This window comes from Macrobrachium rosenbergii, chromosome 22 (genome assembly GCF_040412425.1).
Source record: "Macrobrachium rosenbergii isolate ZJJX-2024 chromosome 22, ASM4041242v1, whole genome shotgun sequence".
In the NCBI taxonomy this organism is placed as follows: Eukaryota; Metazoa; Arthropoda; class Malacostraca; order Decapoda; family Palaemonidae; genus Macrobrachium; species Macrobrachium rosenbergii.
In genome coordinates this window covers 29,173,391-29,185,890 of record NC_089762.1, presented here as the reverse complement: position 1 = coordinate 29,185,890, position 12,500 = coordinate 29,173,391, and the positions used below count along the sequence as shown (strand labels likewise).

Below are 12,500 nucleotides of genomic sequence, written 5' to 3'. Positions count from 1 at the left end.
GAGAGCATCGTTGTCCATTTTTTCTCAACAGTTTTTTAAACTAACTGCCGGTTTGGTGAGTAGTTGCTTACTTCTTAATTAAGCATTTTTTCAATTTAAATTTCTGTATTATAGAATCAGTTAAATCCAAATTTTAATTGTTTGTTTTATGTCTTGTACAATAACTATCATTAAAAATAGAAAATGGTTATGGAGCTTAAGTTCGTGTAATTATACTTGATATACTCTTAAGATTTTTGTGTTAGGCCCCCTCCCTCTCTCTCTCTCTCTCTCTCTCTCTCTCTCTCTCTCTCTCTCTGTTTGTCTTTTGTGTTATAGGTTAGAAGAGAGAGAGAGAGAGAGAGAGAGAGAGAGAGAGAGAGAGAGAGAGAGAGAGAGAGAGAGGCGGCACCTTTGTTGGGGGGGCCTTTAATTTTGACTTCAGTGGAAAAGTTTCCTCTTCTTGGAATTTCTCGGAACATTCGGATAATGAGACCCGGCCCATTGTGTTCCCGGCGGTGTATTCACGTATCGATGTTTAATTCTGGCCCAGGGATCCCTTATTTACAAGTAGGGAACCATAGATATTTTGGAAGGGTTTGTCTTTTCGTTGTTTGGTCTCGTATTACGAGAGGACAGGACGGTGTTTACTGACACGTTGCTTAGATTTGTAATTTTTTCCCAATAATGCAATGTTTGTACAAATAATCAATATGGTACTATTTGACATAGATAATATGAAGGGATGTACAGCAAAACAATCCTTTTACTGTACCTCCGTCCTTATTATCTTTCTTCCATATTACTTTCCACTCTCTCCTGACAATTATTTCATAGTGCAACTGCAAGGTTGTCCTGTTACACCTTTAAAACTTCCTTTACTCCCCATTTCCCTCTCAGCGCTGAATTACTTCATAGGTCTCAGCGCTTGGCCTTTGGCCTAAATTTTATATTCCATTTCCAGTTCCAGTTCCGACATCAGTGGAGAATGATTTACTATAGTTTTTTAGTAATTCACTCTAGCCCTTTATTTCGCTCTATGGCTTTGCATGTTAATATTGCACATTTATAACCTTTTTTAGCTTTGTAATTGCCTATAAAACCAGGCTTCTTAAATAAAGTGGCGATATAAAATGATATATTATTTCTTGGATGGCGTGATTCTGGGATTTACTACTTTCAAGACATATCTCATACTTGTGCCGACTTAGAGCTTGCAATAGCCATATGCAATTGTTCTATAAATCACTTGGCCATTCTCTTTTTTCATTTGGTATATTGCTTTTTGGCAAATTAACCTTCAGATTTTATACCCCTTGAACATCAGTACGCCAGGAGGTGGGTCTAGCAACTTCATCCTAATAGATATAGTGGAAACCAGAACTAATGACTCCAAAGGGGAAAAGGTATAATAAACTGGATTGCGCCCGGGTCGATCCCATAGTTCACCTAGCTTTAAATGGGTACCAGCCTGTGCTGAGATTAGGGAAAAGGGCGTGGGGCTGACAGCTTCACCCCTAAAGACTAGAGTATGGTGGAAAACAAATATACGTACAGTATATGTATATATATATATATATATATATATATATATATATATATATATATATATATATATAAATATATATATATATATATATATATATATATATATATATATATATATATATATATATATATATATATATATATATATATATATATATATATATATATATCGGTTTTATCACTTGCTAAGTGGAGACGAGGAGTCAAGAATTCAGTCACTTTAATTACTGTTCGTCCCTTTTATGCTAACTTCTTACTCCCTTTCTCTTCAAATCTGAGTTCATTTGTATTTTTTAAGGTATGTATGCTATCATTTACTGTCACTTGTACCTGCTGCTATCCCAAGTTTTCATGTATTTCTCCTTTTGTTATAAGAAAGGTGTGTGATTGTGTCTGAAATTTAACATATGATCACAAAGAATTAATTCCAAGAAAAATGAAGTTTTTCACTCACCCTTTATCTATCCAGCTGATTCTTTATGTCTCCGGCAGGCTATATCGTGTACCTAAAATGAAAAGAAAATAAAGGAACTGTATAATTATGTACAAGTTTTGCCTTTATTATAAATATATATAAGTTACTGTTTTATTATAATTATGGATAATTTTTACCCCTTTTATTAAGCTTCATTCTTCCAACATTACGTAAAATCAGAGAGAGAGAGAGAGAGAGAGAGAGAGAGAGAGAGAGAGAGAGAGAGTATGCCGTGTACCTGGTGTAAAGAAAATAAAATAACATTTTCATATAATATATATGAACGAGTTTTACCCTTTTATTTATCTCCATTCTTCCCACGCTATCAAAATGAGAGAGAGAGAGAGAGAGAGAGAGAGAGAGAGAGAGAGAGAGAGAGAGAGAGAGAGAGAGAGAGAGAGAAATTTCACACCCTGGAGTGAAGCTTAGAAATCTGCAGCTCATTTAAACGTGGAAAGTCAATTTGGGACGTTCCAATTTGCCGAATTTGCAAAAGTAATTGACTCTGAAAATGCACTGAGCTCCATCTGCATGTGTGTGTGTGTCTGTGCGTGTGCCTGTGTGTGTGTGTGTTTCCCTGCTGGAAAATCAATTCTTGTTAATGCTGATTTCCCTTCGTCCCTCGTTTTCCCAAGCTTCTTCCGGGTTAAAGGTAAACCTGTGTGCTGTTCTGAGCTCTTCTCCTGAGTGTCCTTGTACCGTTTGCTTGTTTTTTGTCTTACGTTTCATTGTAGATTTTGCTTTTTTTAGTTTCGTTGTATAATTTGCTTGTTTTTTGTTTTGAGTTTCATTGTAGATTTTGCTCGTTTTTTAGTCTTGAGTTCCATTGTACAATTTGCGTGTTTTTGGTCTTGAGTTTCATTGTAGATTTTGCAGGTTTTTGTCTTAAATTTCATTGTATATTTTGCTTGTTTTGACTTGAGTTTCAGTGTACATTTTGCTTGTTTTCTGTCTTGAGTTTCATTGTACAGTTTGCTTCTTTTTTCTTGAGTTCCTTTGTACAATTTGCTTGTTTAGTGTATTGAGTTTCATTGTACAATTTGCTTGTTTTCTGTCTTGGGTTTCATTGTACAGTTTGCTTCTTTTTTCTTGAGTTCCTTTGTACAATTTGCTTGTTTAGTGTCTTGAGTTTCATTGTACAATTTGCTTGTTTTCTGTCTTGGGTTTCATTGTACAATTTGCTTGTTTTCTGTCTTGGGTTTCATTGTACAATTTGCTTGTGTTCAATCTTGAATTTCATTGTAAAATTTGCTTGTTTTCTGTCTTGAGTTTCATTTTACAGTTTTCTTTTTTTTTTGTCTTGAGTTCCTTTGTACAATTTGCTTGTTTGCTGTCTTGAGTTTCATTGTACAATTTGCTTGAGTTTCATTGTACAATTTGCTTGTTTTCTGTCTTGAGTTTCATTGCACAGTTTGCTTTTTTTTTTTTTTGTATTAAGTTCCTTTGTACAATTTGTTTTCTGTCTTGAGTTTCATTGTACAATTTGCCTGTTTTCTGTCTTGAGTTTCATTGTACAATTTGCTTGTTTTCTGTCTTGAGTTTCATTGCACAGTTTGCTTTTTTTTGTATTAAGTTCCTTTGTACAATTTGTTTTCTGTCTTGAGTTTCATTGTACAATTTGCCTGTTTTCTGTCTTGAGTTTCATTGTACAATTTGCTTGTTTTCTGTCTTGAGTTTCATTGCACAGTTTGCTTTTTTTTTTGTATTAAGTTCCTTTGTACAATTTGTTTTCTGTCTTGAGTTTCATTGTACAATTTGCTTGTTTTCTGTCTTGAGTTTCATTGTACAATTTGCCTGTTTTCTGTCTTGAGTTTCATTGCACAGTTTGCTTTTTTTTTTTGTATTAAGTTCCTTTGTACAATTTGTTTTCTGTCTTGAGTTTCATTGTACAATTTGCCTGTTTTCTGTCTTGAGTTTCATTGAACAATTTGCCTGTTTTCTGTCTTGAGTTTCATTGTACTATTTGCTTGTTTTCTGTCTTGAGTTTCATTGCACAGTTTGCTTTTTTTTGTATTAAGTTCCTTTGTACAATTTGTTTTCTGTCTTGAGTTTCATTGTACAATTTGCTTGTTTTCTGTCTTGAGTTTCATTGTACAGTTTGCTTGTTTTCTGTCTTGAGCTTCATTGTACAATTTGCTTGTTTTCTGTCTTGAGTTTCATTGTACAGTTTGCTTGTTTTTTTTTTGCCTTGAGTTTCTTTGTACAATTTATTGTTTTTTGTCTTAAGTTTCATTGTACATTTTGCTTGTTTTCTGCGTTGAGGAGATACATATTTCTTTTTATACATTTTAATCGCATTTGATCCTACTAGTATTATGCATATGAGCTGATGGGGGTCTGAGTGCAGTTTGGAGTTTATTTACTTTCAACGAGTAGAATTGCTTGTTCTCTCTTTCTCACTCACACATGCACGCGACACACTTACACACACACACACGCACACACACCCACACATATATATATATCCCTGTATTTTTTTATGAAAATTAGGATGAGTATCTTTTCTGGTTCATCTTGCAATACTCGAAAGCTCACTTTCGCATACACGCAGCACTTAAGCGAACCTGTTGTGTTCTTTTTAACGGAGAGAGAGAGAGAGAGAGAGAGAGAGAGAGAGAGAGAGAGAGAGAGAGAGAGAGAGAGAGAGAGAGAGATTTAAAAAAAATGTTGCAGCGGGGTCGAACCCAATTCGCAGAGAATACAGGACATTGTTTCAAAAGTAATTGCTTTGTGCTCTTTGTGAGCGTCCGTTTCTCTAATGTCAATAGCGATTTTCAGCGTTACATGCGTTCTTTTATTACGGATAGTTATTTTCTCTCTTTTTATTCCGAGTGAAAAATAGACGAGTTTTATGCTTTAGCAACTGTGATTTTATTCTCCCTGATATTTTTTTTTTCTTTAATTTTTTTTATTTTTTTTTTATATTCACCTGATTGGAACTTTGGCTGGACGCTGGGGGAGAGAGGAGTCCCTTTTGAGAGGGAGAGTGGAGAGGTGGTGTGTGGGGTGGTGAGCAGTGGCATTGATTGGAACCTGGTCCCTTTTTCCCAAAAATGATGAATATGTGGGGGTGTTTTGTTTCTGTGTTTGTTATGTCACACTAAAGCTGGAGTGATGTTTATGGGACCGTGACATATGCGGTTTTTTTTTCACTTGTTTCTGCAAATTTTATTGGTTATCATTCTGTTGCGACTTTAAGGTTCTTTTGTCTTCTGGTCACCACAAGAAATTTCTCTACTTGAAATAGTGTTTAGTTCCTTTTATGTCTGTAAATCATACGCACGTTATCCCTGATAACGTTATGTTACTCAGTGGACGTAGAGATGTTCGTTAAAATAATTGCTCATTCTTCAGTCAGTCAGTCTTTTGAAAGTGAAATTCTTAAATGTAATTAAAACTCTCAGGTGCAAAAGCGTTTAGTACAGAATCTTATCTTTGTTCTGTAACATTTCCCAGTCCAGTTTCAGGGGAAGTGCTTTATCAAGATTTCATCGGTAGAATTTTTCCAAGAAATACTTTTCGTTTCACGCATGCACCTCACCTCTTGCTCTTCAAGCAATGGATTTTTATTATTCTGATTAATAAAGTCTCCATATCTACTTCATTTGCAAGCAATGGAGCTACTGTTATGCTGTTATTGTTGTTGTTGAGGGACAAAGAGATTCGGGCGATAATATCAAGTTCCGGAACACGTGTCTAAATAAACTTAGCTGCTTAGGAAGTTTTTATAACTTCCAAATTGCTGAAAGTATTTTTACGCGATCGTAAAGCTTTAAGGGGGGAGCAATAACCTGTCTTGGTACAACGTCCTAAATAGGTGGGGTGGGGTATAAGTTGCATGGCGCATTAAATATGGACGCGCTTTTGTTATTGTTTGGTTTTAAGCTTAGATCATTTAATCTATGCACGATACAGAGCTGAAGCCTAACATTATTCATGAACCTCCTAATCTGATGCCAAAATGTCCATTGTTATACAAACCTTTACGGCTTAATTTTAATATTTCCATTAATTCCACTAACGAAGCTTCGTGTAAATTTAGATTCGTTCTAATTTTGCTGAAAATAGTTGAAAACGTGTATTAGGCGACTTCTCGAGATGATCAACCTTTTCAAGAACTCACGGATTTTTGAGGTTTGAAATTACAGTAGTTTCTTCAGAATCAAATGAAACAACATTGACTTTAAATGGCAAGGCCACCGAATTTTTTAGTCAGTTTAAATATTTCATGGCCAGCAGTGTATATTTTTTTACACAGAATCTTCCCATAGTTATCTTAACTGTAGTGTTGGTAGACGTGATCGAGCGGTTCCGCCTCTCTCTCTCTCTCTCTCTCTCTCTCTCTCTCTCTCTCTCTCTCTCTCTCTCTCTCTCTCACGAATAGTAAACCCTACATCTAATGCGTATAAATCAAACCGTGTTTACAAAAATAGTTTAGTCTGCAAATCTAACATATGACAGGTTAAAAATGGTAAATAGATAAAATACTAAAATGGAAAGAAAAAGGTCTTCCCAAACATTTTATCAGTCACAGGAACTATAATTGGGATTCTCCCCATCTCAACCCCCAATCACTATTCAGTTTCCATTCTAATTTCATGTCTTTGTGTCCCCAGTTCGCTTAAGTGGCTACACCCCGTAGTGGCCATGTTCATATGAATGTGTGTCTACTCATAACTATGCATGAATATGCATGCACATGACTATCCATGAAATATCTGTAGAGAGAAATCATCTCCCATTAGTATTAACACCAACTTAGTCCACGTTGTCCCCATTGCACCACGTAGAAGGAAATGTTAAAGGAAATTATAGCCCACTAAAATGTGAATTTGCTGTCTATCTTTAACACTCACCCTTACAACAAGGAACTTGGGCCTCAGAGAAGTCACACTTCGCCTCCTCCAAAACGAATGTACGGCACTTTACGGAAGCTCCAGGCACTTACCCGAAAAGCTATTCCTCATTTTACACAAACGCACAAACCCCTTCTTCACGACACACCCATATCCGGGTTCTAACGGACAAAGCTTCCAGAACATTCGAGACCAAACGCCGATGAGCCCTTCCGCTCACGAGCCGCTGACACGGCTGGTCTAAGGTGACATTTCGTTCAGTCACCCCTGTGCTGAGCCCGCAGATCATCAGGCATTCACCTGTGCGCCGAAAAGCGCGGAATGCCGCAAAACAGTACATTGATACGCACTAGCAGAAACATACTGAATATCGCTCTTCTAATGATATTTTATAACAGCAGCTCTTAATAATTGTCCATCAAGTAATACCCTCAAAATCAAGGTCCTTTTTGCCTTCAAGTTTGAGTGAATCATATATAATCACATATCTAAAATGTACCCAACATTTAAAAAAAAATATTGTAGATAATTCCAGAAGTATTGTGATTAAACTGTTTTCCTCGAAAAGTGAAAAACAACACTGAAAAACATCTTCAGTGTTGTAAATATATCATAATCAGTTACATATATGTTTTATCTTATTCATATTGATAATTTATAACTAAAACATCAGTAATTATTTTTACAAATTTTGATCATAAAAGCCCAAAATTTCAAAGCCACATTGATTATAGTAACAGCAATTTCTTATGAATTGATTTGATCAAGTATGTCCTTAAAATGTCAAAGTTTTTTTGTAACCAGTAGATTACAGTTTTTATTTCATATGCCATCATACGAGCTGTGAAATGATACAGAGCTCATAATTTTATTTTTGAAGTTTGTAAGGTTGTTTATTTTTCTTAGTAAGACGAACTTAAAAATAAGAATACATTTTGGGAGCTAAGTTACACCCTGTTACTTTGAAATCTAGTTGATGAACGTTAACAGGCCTTGATGGTAATTCAGTGCATAAGATTTAGTAAGTAACTAAGATTTAGTTACAAAATGTCACTAGATTTTAATTTGTACCTACTTCACACAGTCCGTGAATAAAGCATTCAGTTAAGCAAGCGATCTACTTATACCTATTATGAATAATAATTTATTAGTGTTTTTGTGCCACATATGTAAATGCACTTATATTTGCTCTTTACGTTTTTTTTTATCCGTAAAAACCGAGACTCCTCATTTTTCAGTATTTGGCAGAATCTAAGATTTGCCATGAAGAAGTATTGGGGATATTTACAGATTATCAGCCGAAATGGCCGACAGATAATAAGGTTGTACTTCGAAAGATGCTCATTTTAAAATCATTGGTTTATTGAGGCTGCCCCTTAAAAAAGTTATGAAGGTAGGGAGTAGCCCATTGAAAGCTTAAGCAGTTACTAAGCTTACTCAGCGCAAAACAAACATAAAAAAAGGGAAGGCTACCGCTAACACCCACTAAAAGGTTTAGGTCGAAAATAGATGGGCTGCTGAAATAGGTTGGAACGGGTACGGCCATGAAAATGCCCATTAAAAGTGCTGGGAATGATATGGGTATGGCCATTGTAAAATGCTAGATCGACTCTAAGGCTGCCAATAAAATAGATGTAATAGTCCCCAGATTTGCTTTGTGGAGGGTGATATATGCTATGTATTTAAAATTGATGGACATGCACTAATGACTTTTATTGTTATTCATCAAACATTTTATTTTGACCATTAAAAAGGTTAGTAGGTTATTAATACTGTTCATTGAAAAGGTTAGTAAGTGCTGAGGGCGCCCTATGAAAAATTTATTTGGTACCGAGACGCCATTGCAAGCAGTAAAGTTGTGTTTAAGAGGGACTTTTTGAACTGAAAGTGTTGCGTAGGTTCTAATATTGCCTTTAGAAAATTGCTAATACTCTGAAACGATTTGATACGAGAGACTGTCCGTCAAGGACGTTTCAGTAATGATGTAAGCATGCTTTTCCTCAGTTTACTTTTCATGTTGTCTTTCTCAGACCATCCACTCAGGTGTGTCCACATTGCAGTACAAAATTTCATAAACTCACTTCGGCACCATTATCATACATATAACTGAGACAGGTCAGTGACTGTTAGTAGAACTGCGTCTCTGACAAATGCTGTATGGTAGACTGATTTGTACCACCACAAAATTTTTGACCTGTTGAAGACATGGTATTGAGTAACTGGAAACTAGTATCATTACGTTTCAAGCAATTTAAGCAGACGTATGCTTCCTTCGTTTTTTGGTGAAGACTATGATGCACCCAATCACTAGGGTTTCGTTTCTCACAGCTACGGCGCATGGATGGTAGCCCGAAGCTGCAACAAGAATGAAGTCCTCTTTCTTTACTGACATGTGGTTATTATTATTATTATTATTATTATTATTATTATTATTATTATTATTATTATTATTATTATTATTATTTAGGAGATGAGCCCTATTCACATAGAGCAAGCCCACAGGGGCCATTGTGGACACCGCCTTAGATTGTGTCCACACTACAATAAATGTCATATACACATAGCTGCAATTTACCACTTGCATATCACAAACAGGTTGAATACAAGTCAGCAGCTTATTGGTAGTCCTAATCAGTGCTACATGCTATTATCTAGCACTAGCCAAGGATTCATTTTCTACTTCTGGTCATTGACTTGTTTTCATCCTATGTATAATGTGCGTGCAACAGGTTTCAGACAAGTTTTATGACTTTTTTTTTTTTTTTTTTTTTTTTTTTTTACTGTAGTGTCGGCGCACATTAACCTGTTGAGAGTAAAAAACCTACTTTCCACTTTGACCTTGACTGAGGTCTCTGTCTTAATTAAGTATCCTTTCGCAATGCTCCATACGATAACTGAATCTTGTTAACTTTTGGCGTAGATGTCGTATTATGTATTTACAGGGGTCTCTGTTAAAACAAAATTTCCACTGTCTAACCCAATCATTTTTTTATTCATTTCTTGAAGTAAACAGTATGTTTCGACAGTTACTTTAGTAATCACTATTTTTCTCCAATGTATTTAAATATAAATTATTTGACTGCCAATTTCTAGAATGTTAGTTTATTGAGAAATAAGATTGACATATCTAACTTTTTCCTTCCATCTCAAATACTTTAATTGGTGATAATTGTATTTGATATCTTTAAATGTACTAATTTACTACTACGTTTTTTCCTTTGATGTTATCATATTTGAATATTTTGTTTTACTTTGGTTTGGTTTTGTAACTTGAAGGAAATAATCGAAGTTTTCCGCTTTTGAGTTTTTAATTCTAATCTCTCATTTTCCACGTTTATTGATTTTAATAGCTAACTGTTGAGCCAAAGTAGGCATTCTTGGCAGTCCTAGAAGGATGTTTCACCTGCATAGTTTTATAATCATAAAGAAAATATAATTTTATATAATTTGTAAGATCATTACAAATCTTTACCACATTATCCATAACGAAGAAGGGGTATTTTCTTTATAAAAGGCTAATACTGTTTCCTAGGTTCCAAGCTAAGTATTCAATTATGAATAATGAAGTTTATACCTGCATGCATAGATACAAGTTGCTAAAATACATGGATAATTTTGTGCATGTCAAGCTCTTCCTTCTTCCCCCCCCCCACCCCCATGCATTAAAGAAAAAAAAAAAGTAGATGAAGCTCAACCGGATGGTCGACCGTTCATTAGGCCATAATTTTCTCGTTACATTATCCGGGGAAAATCTCCTTCACATTATAAGTAAAAGCTTCATTTGCATACGGCGATGAATATTAAAGTGTCCGTAATCGACGGAGATGAAACTGTCACTGTATAGCCTTGGGGGAAGCCGGGGGGGCGGGGGAAGAGGAGAGAGAATGGAGAAGGTCTCTGTCCCCAGATTTTCTGACACCCTTACTGTCACCCCTAATCCCGTCCCTTAAAGGGCCTAATACCCGTCTACATCTCCCCGGTGGAGGAGATAATTCACACGCCGGCTTCAAGATGTTGTTGATTCACTCATTTGTTTATTTCTTAGAGAAACCCATTTATATTTTATTGGTTCCTTGATACACAAAGTGAGATTCAAAACGCTAAAGGGTTATTTCTCTGATTTTGTTCAAAGGTGTCTTGTCTAAATGTGATCATAATTATATTACTTCCCCCATACGTTTTTATTCGATTATTGCTTCTGTTTTGCAATAATCCACCATTTTGGTTGTCTTCTATACTTCTGCGAAATCTTCTATGATTTCTTCCAACTTTATAGCACTTAATAACTCTTTCCCGCATTTGGAAAGATTTTTACCATCGAAGAGAACATGGAGGGATATATATATATAATATATATATATATATATATATATATATATATATATATATATATATATATATATTAGTAAAGTGTGGTGTTACTGGTAATATGAAGGAAGTTGAACCGTCAGGATTACGACCAATGTCATTATTAGTAAACGACTGAGATTTCAATGTAGTTGTAATATATGCCTTTTATCCTTTTTCACTTATCTAGTAGCCTCTTCTCCTCCAAGAAAAGTAAAAAAAAATTGTATAGTTTAGTTGGATGCTTTTATTTTTTCATATTCATCCTCCCAAAACTCTTTTGATACTGACCCCTTATCTAATGTACCTTTATCTACAAGGTTATTCCAAGTGGTACAAGTTTATGTGAAAACTATAGGTCCGTTTGAGTTATATGAAATTAAAAGAAAATGAATAGCAAACAACAGACATTGCTCTATCAGATAGATTACTGAGAGAGAGAGAGAGAGAGAGAGAGAGAGAGAGAGAGAGAGAGAGAGAGAGAGAGAGAGAGAGAGAGAGCGCAAAGCGTAGACCTGATGCGCTTATGAGGTAACTGAACCAGAAAAGACATTCCCGTATTGAGGATTAACCATTGTTTTATTATCAAAGATTGGAATAAGAAAAATGCAAATTTGTGGAAGAAGCTGGTTATAGTCGAAAAATATTTTACTTTTTCATTTAATGAATTTATCAAGTAACCATTATAAGAATTCCATTGTTACTTAAATCTGCGTGTTTCATTATGTGAACAAATATACAAGTACCGATATGTGTGAGTTATATGTGTTGGTGAGTGGAATATTTCACCTTTTGAGTCAATACCAACTCTTTACAGATCCCGTGTTCCCTTCCTTGCGTAACCTATTATGCAATGCCTCTACTCTCAACATACCATCGTCTGTTAAATATACTCTCAAATGACCATAGAAATAAGTACTTCCATTCGTATACCATCTGTCTAATAGTCACAGCTTCGTCTTTCTCATTTGATTTCACCCTCATAATTCTCCTCTTTCATCTTTTCATATTTAAACACTTCGAAATGTTCTAACCACTCCTTAGGTTCTCGTACCTATTACCCATATAGAATTTTTCTGTGTAGAAACACCGGCCAGTCCACAAGTCACTTTCAGCATATTTCCTTATTCATATTTTCTGGATCCACCCCTTGTTCGGAGAAATGGTCAGATGGTGAATAGGATTTTCACAGAAAAAACGATTTTTTATGGTGATACCTTTGGAGGCGGATAAGATTTTCTTGAAGAACTTCGCATTATCCCTTTCCATTGTTCGAAAGGCGTATGGCGTATGTA

General features: G+C 35.3%; 1 protein-coding gene and 1 long non-coding RNA gene across 10 annotated transcripts in view; one reads left to right on the top strand and one right to left on the bottom strand.

Annotated features, from left to right (window-relative positions):
• Window positions 1–12,500, bottom strand: part of LOC136850694 (sericin-2-like) — a 385,966-nt gene that overhangs the window by 106,528 nt on the left and 266,938 nt on the right. For 6 of the 9 annotated variants that reach the window (XM_067124513.1, XM_067124507.1, XM_067124514.1 and 3 more), the window contains one exon: window positions 1,982–2,033. The exons of the other annotated variants lie outside the window; for them this stretch is intronic. The gene's annotated coding sequence lies outside the window, so the exon portion shown is untranslated. The remainder of the gene's footprint in view (window positions 1–1,981; window positions 2,034–12,500) is intronic. 9 annotated transcript variants of the gene reach the window in all.
• The window catches only part of LOC136850697 (uncharacterized), a 553,838-nt gene that overhangs the window by 500,705 nt on the left and 40,633 nt on the right, over window positions 1–12,500 (top strand). The gene's annotated exons all lie outside the window — the stretch shown is intronic.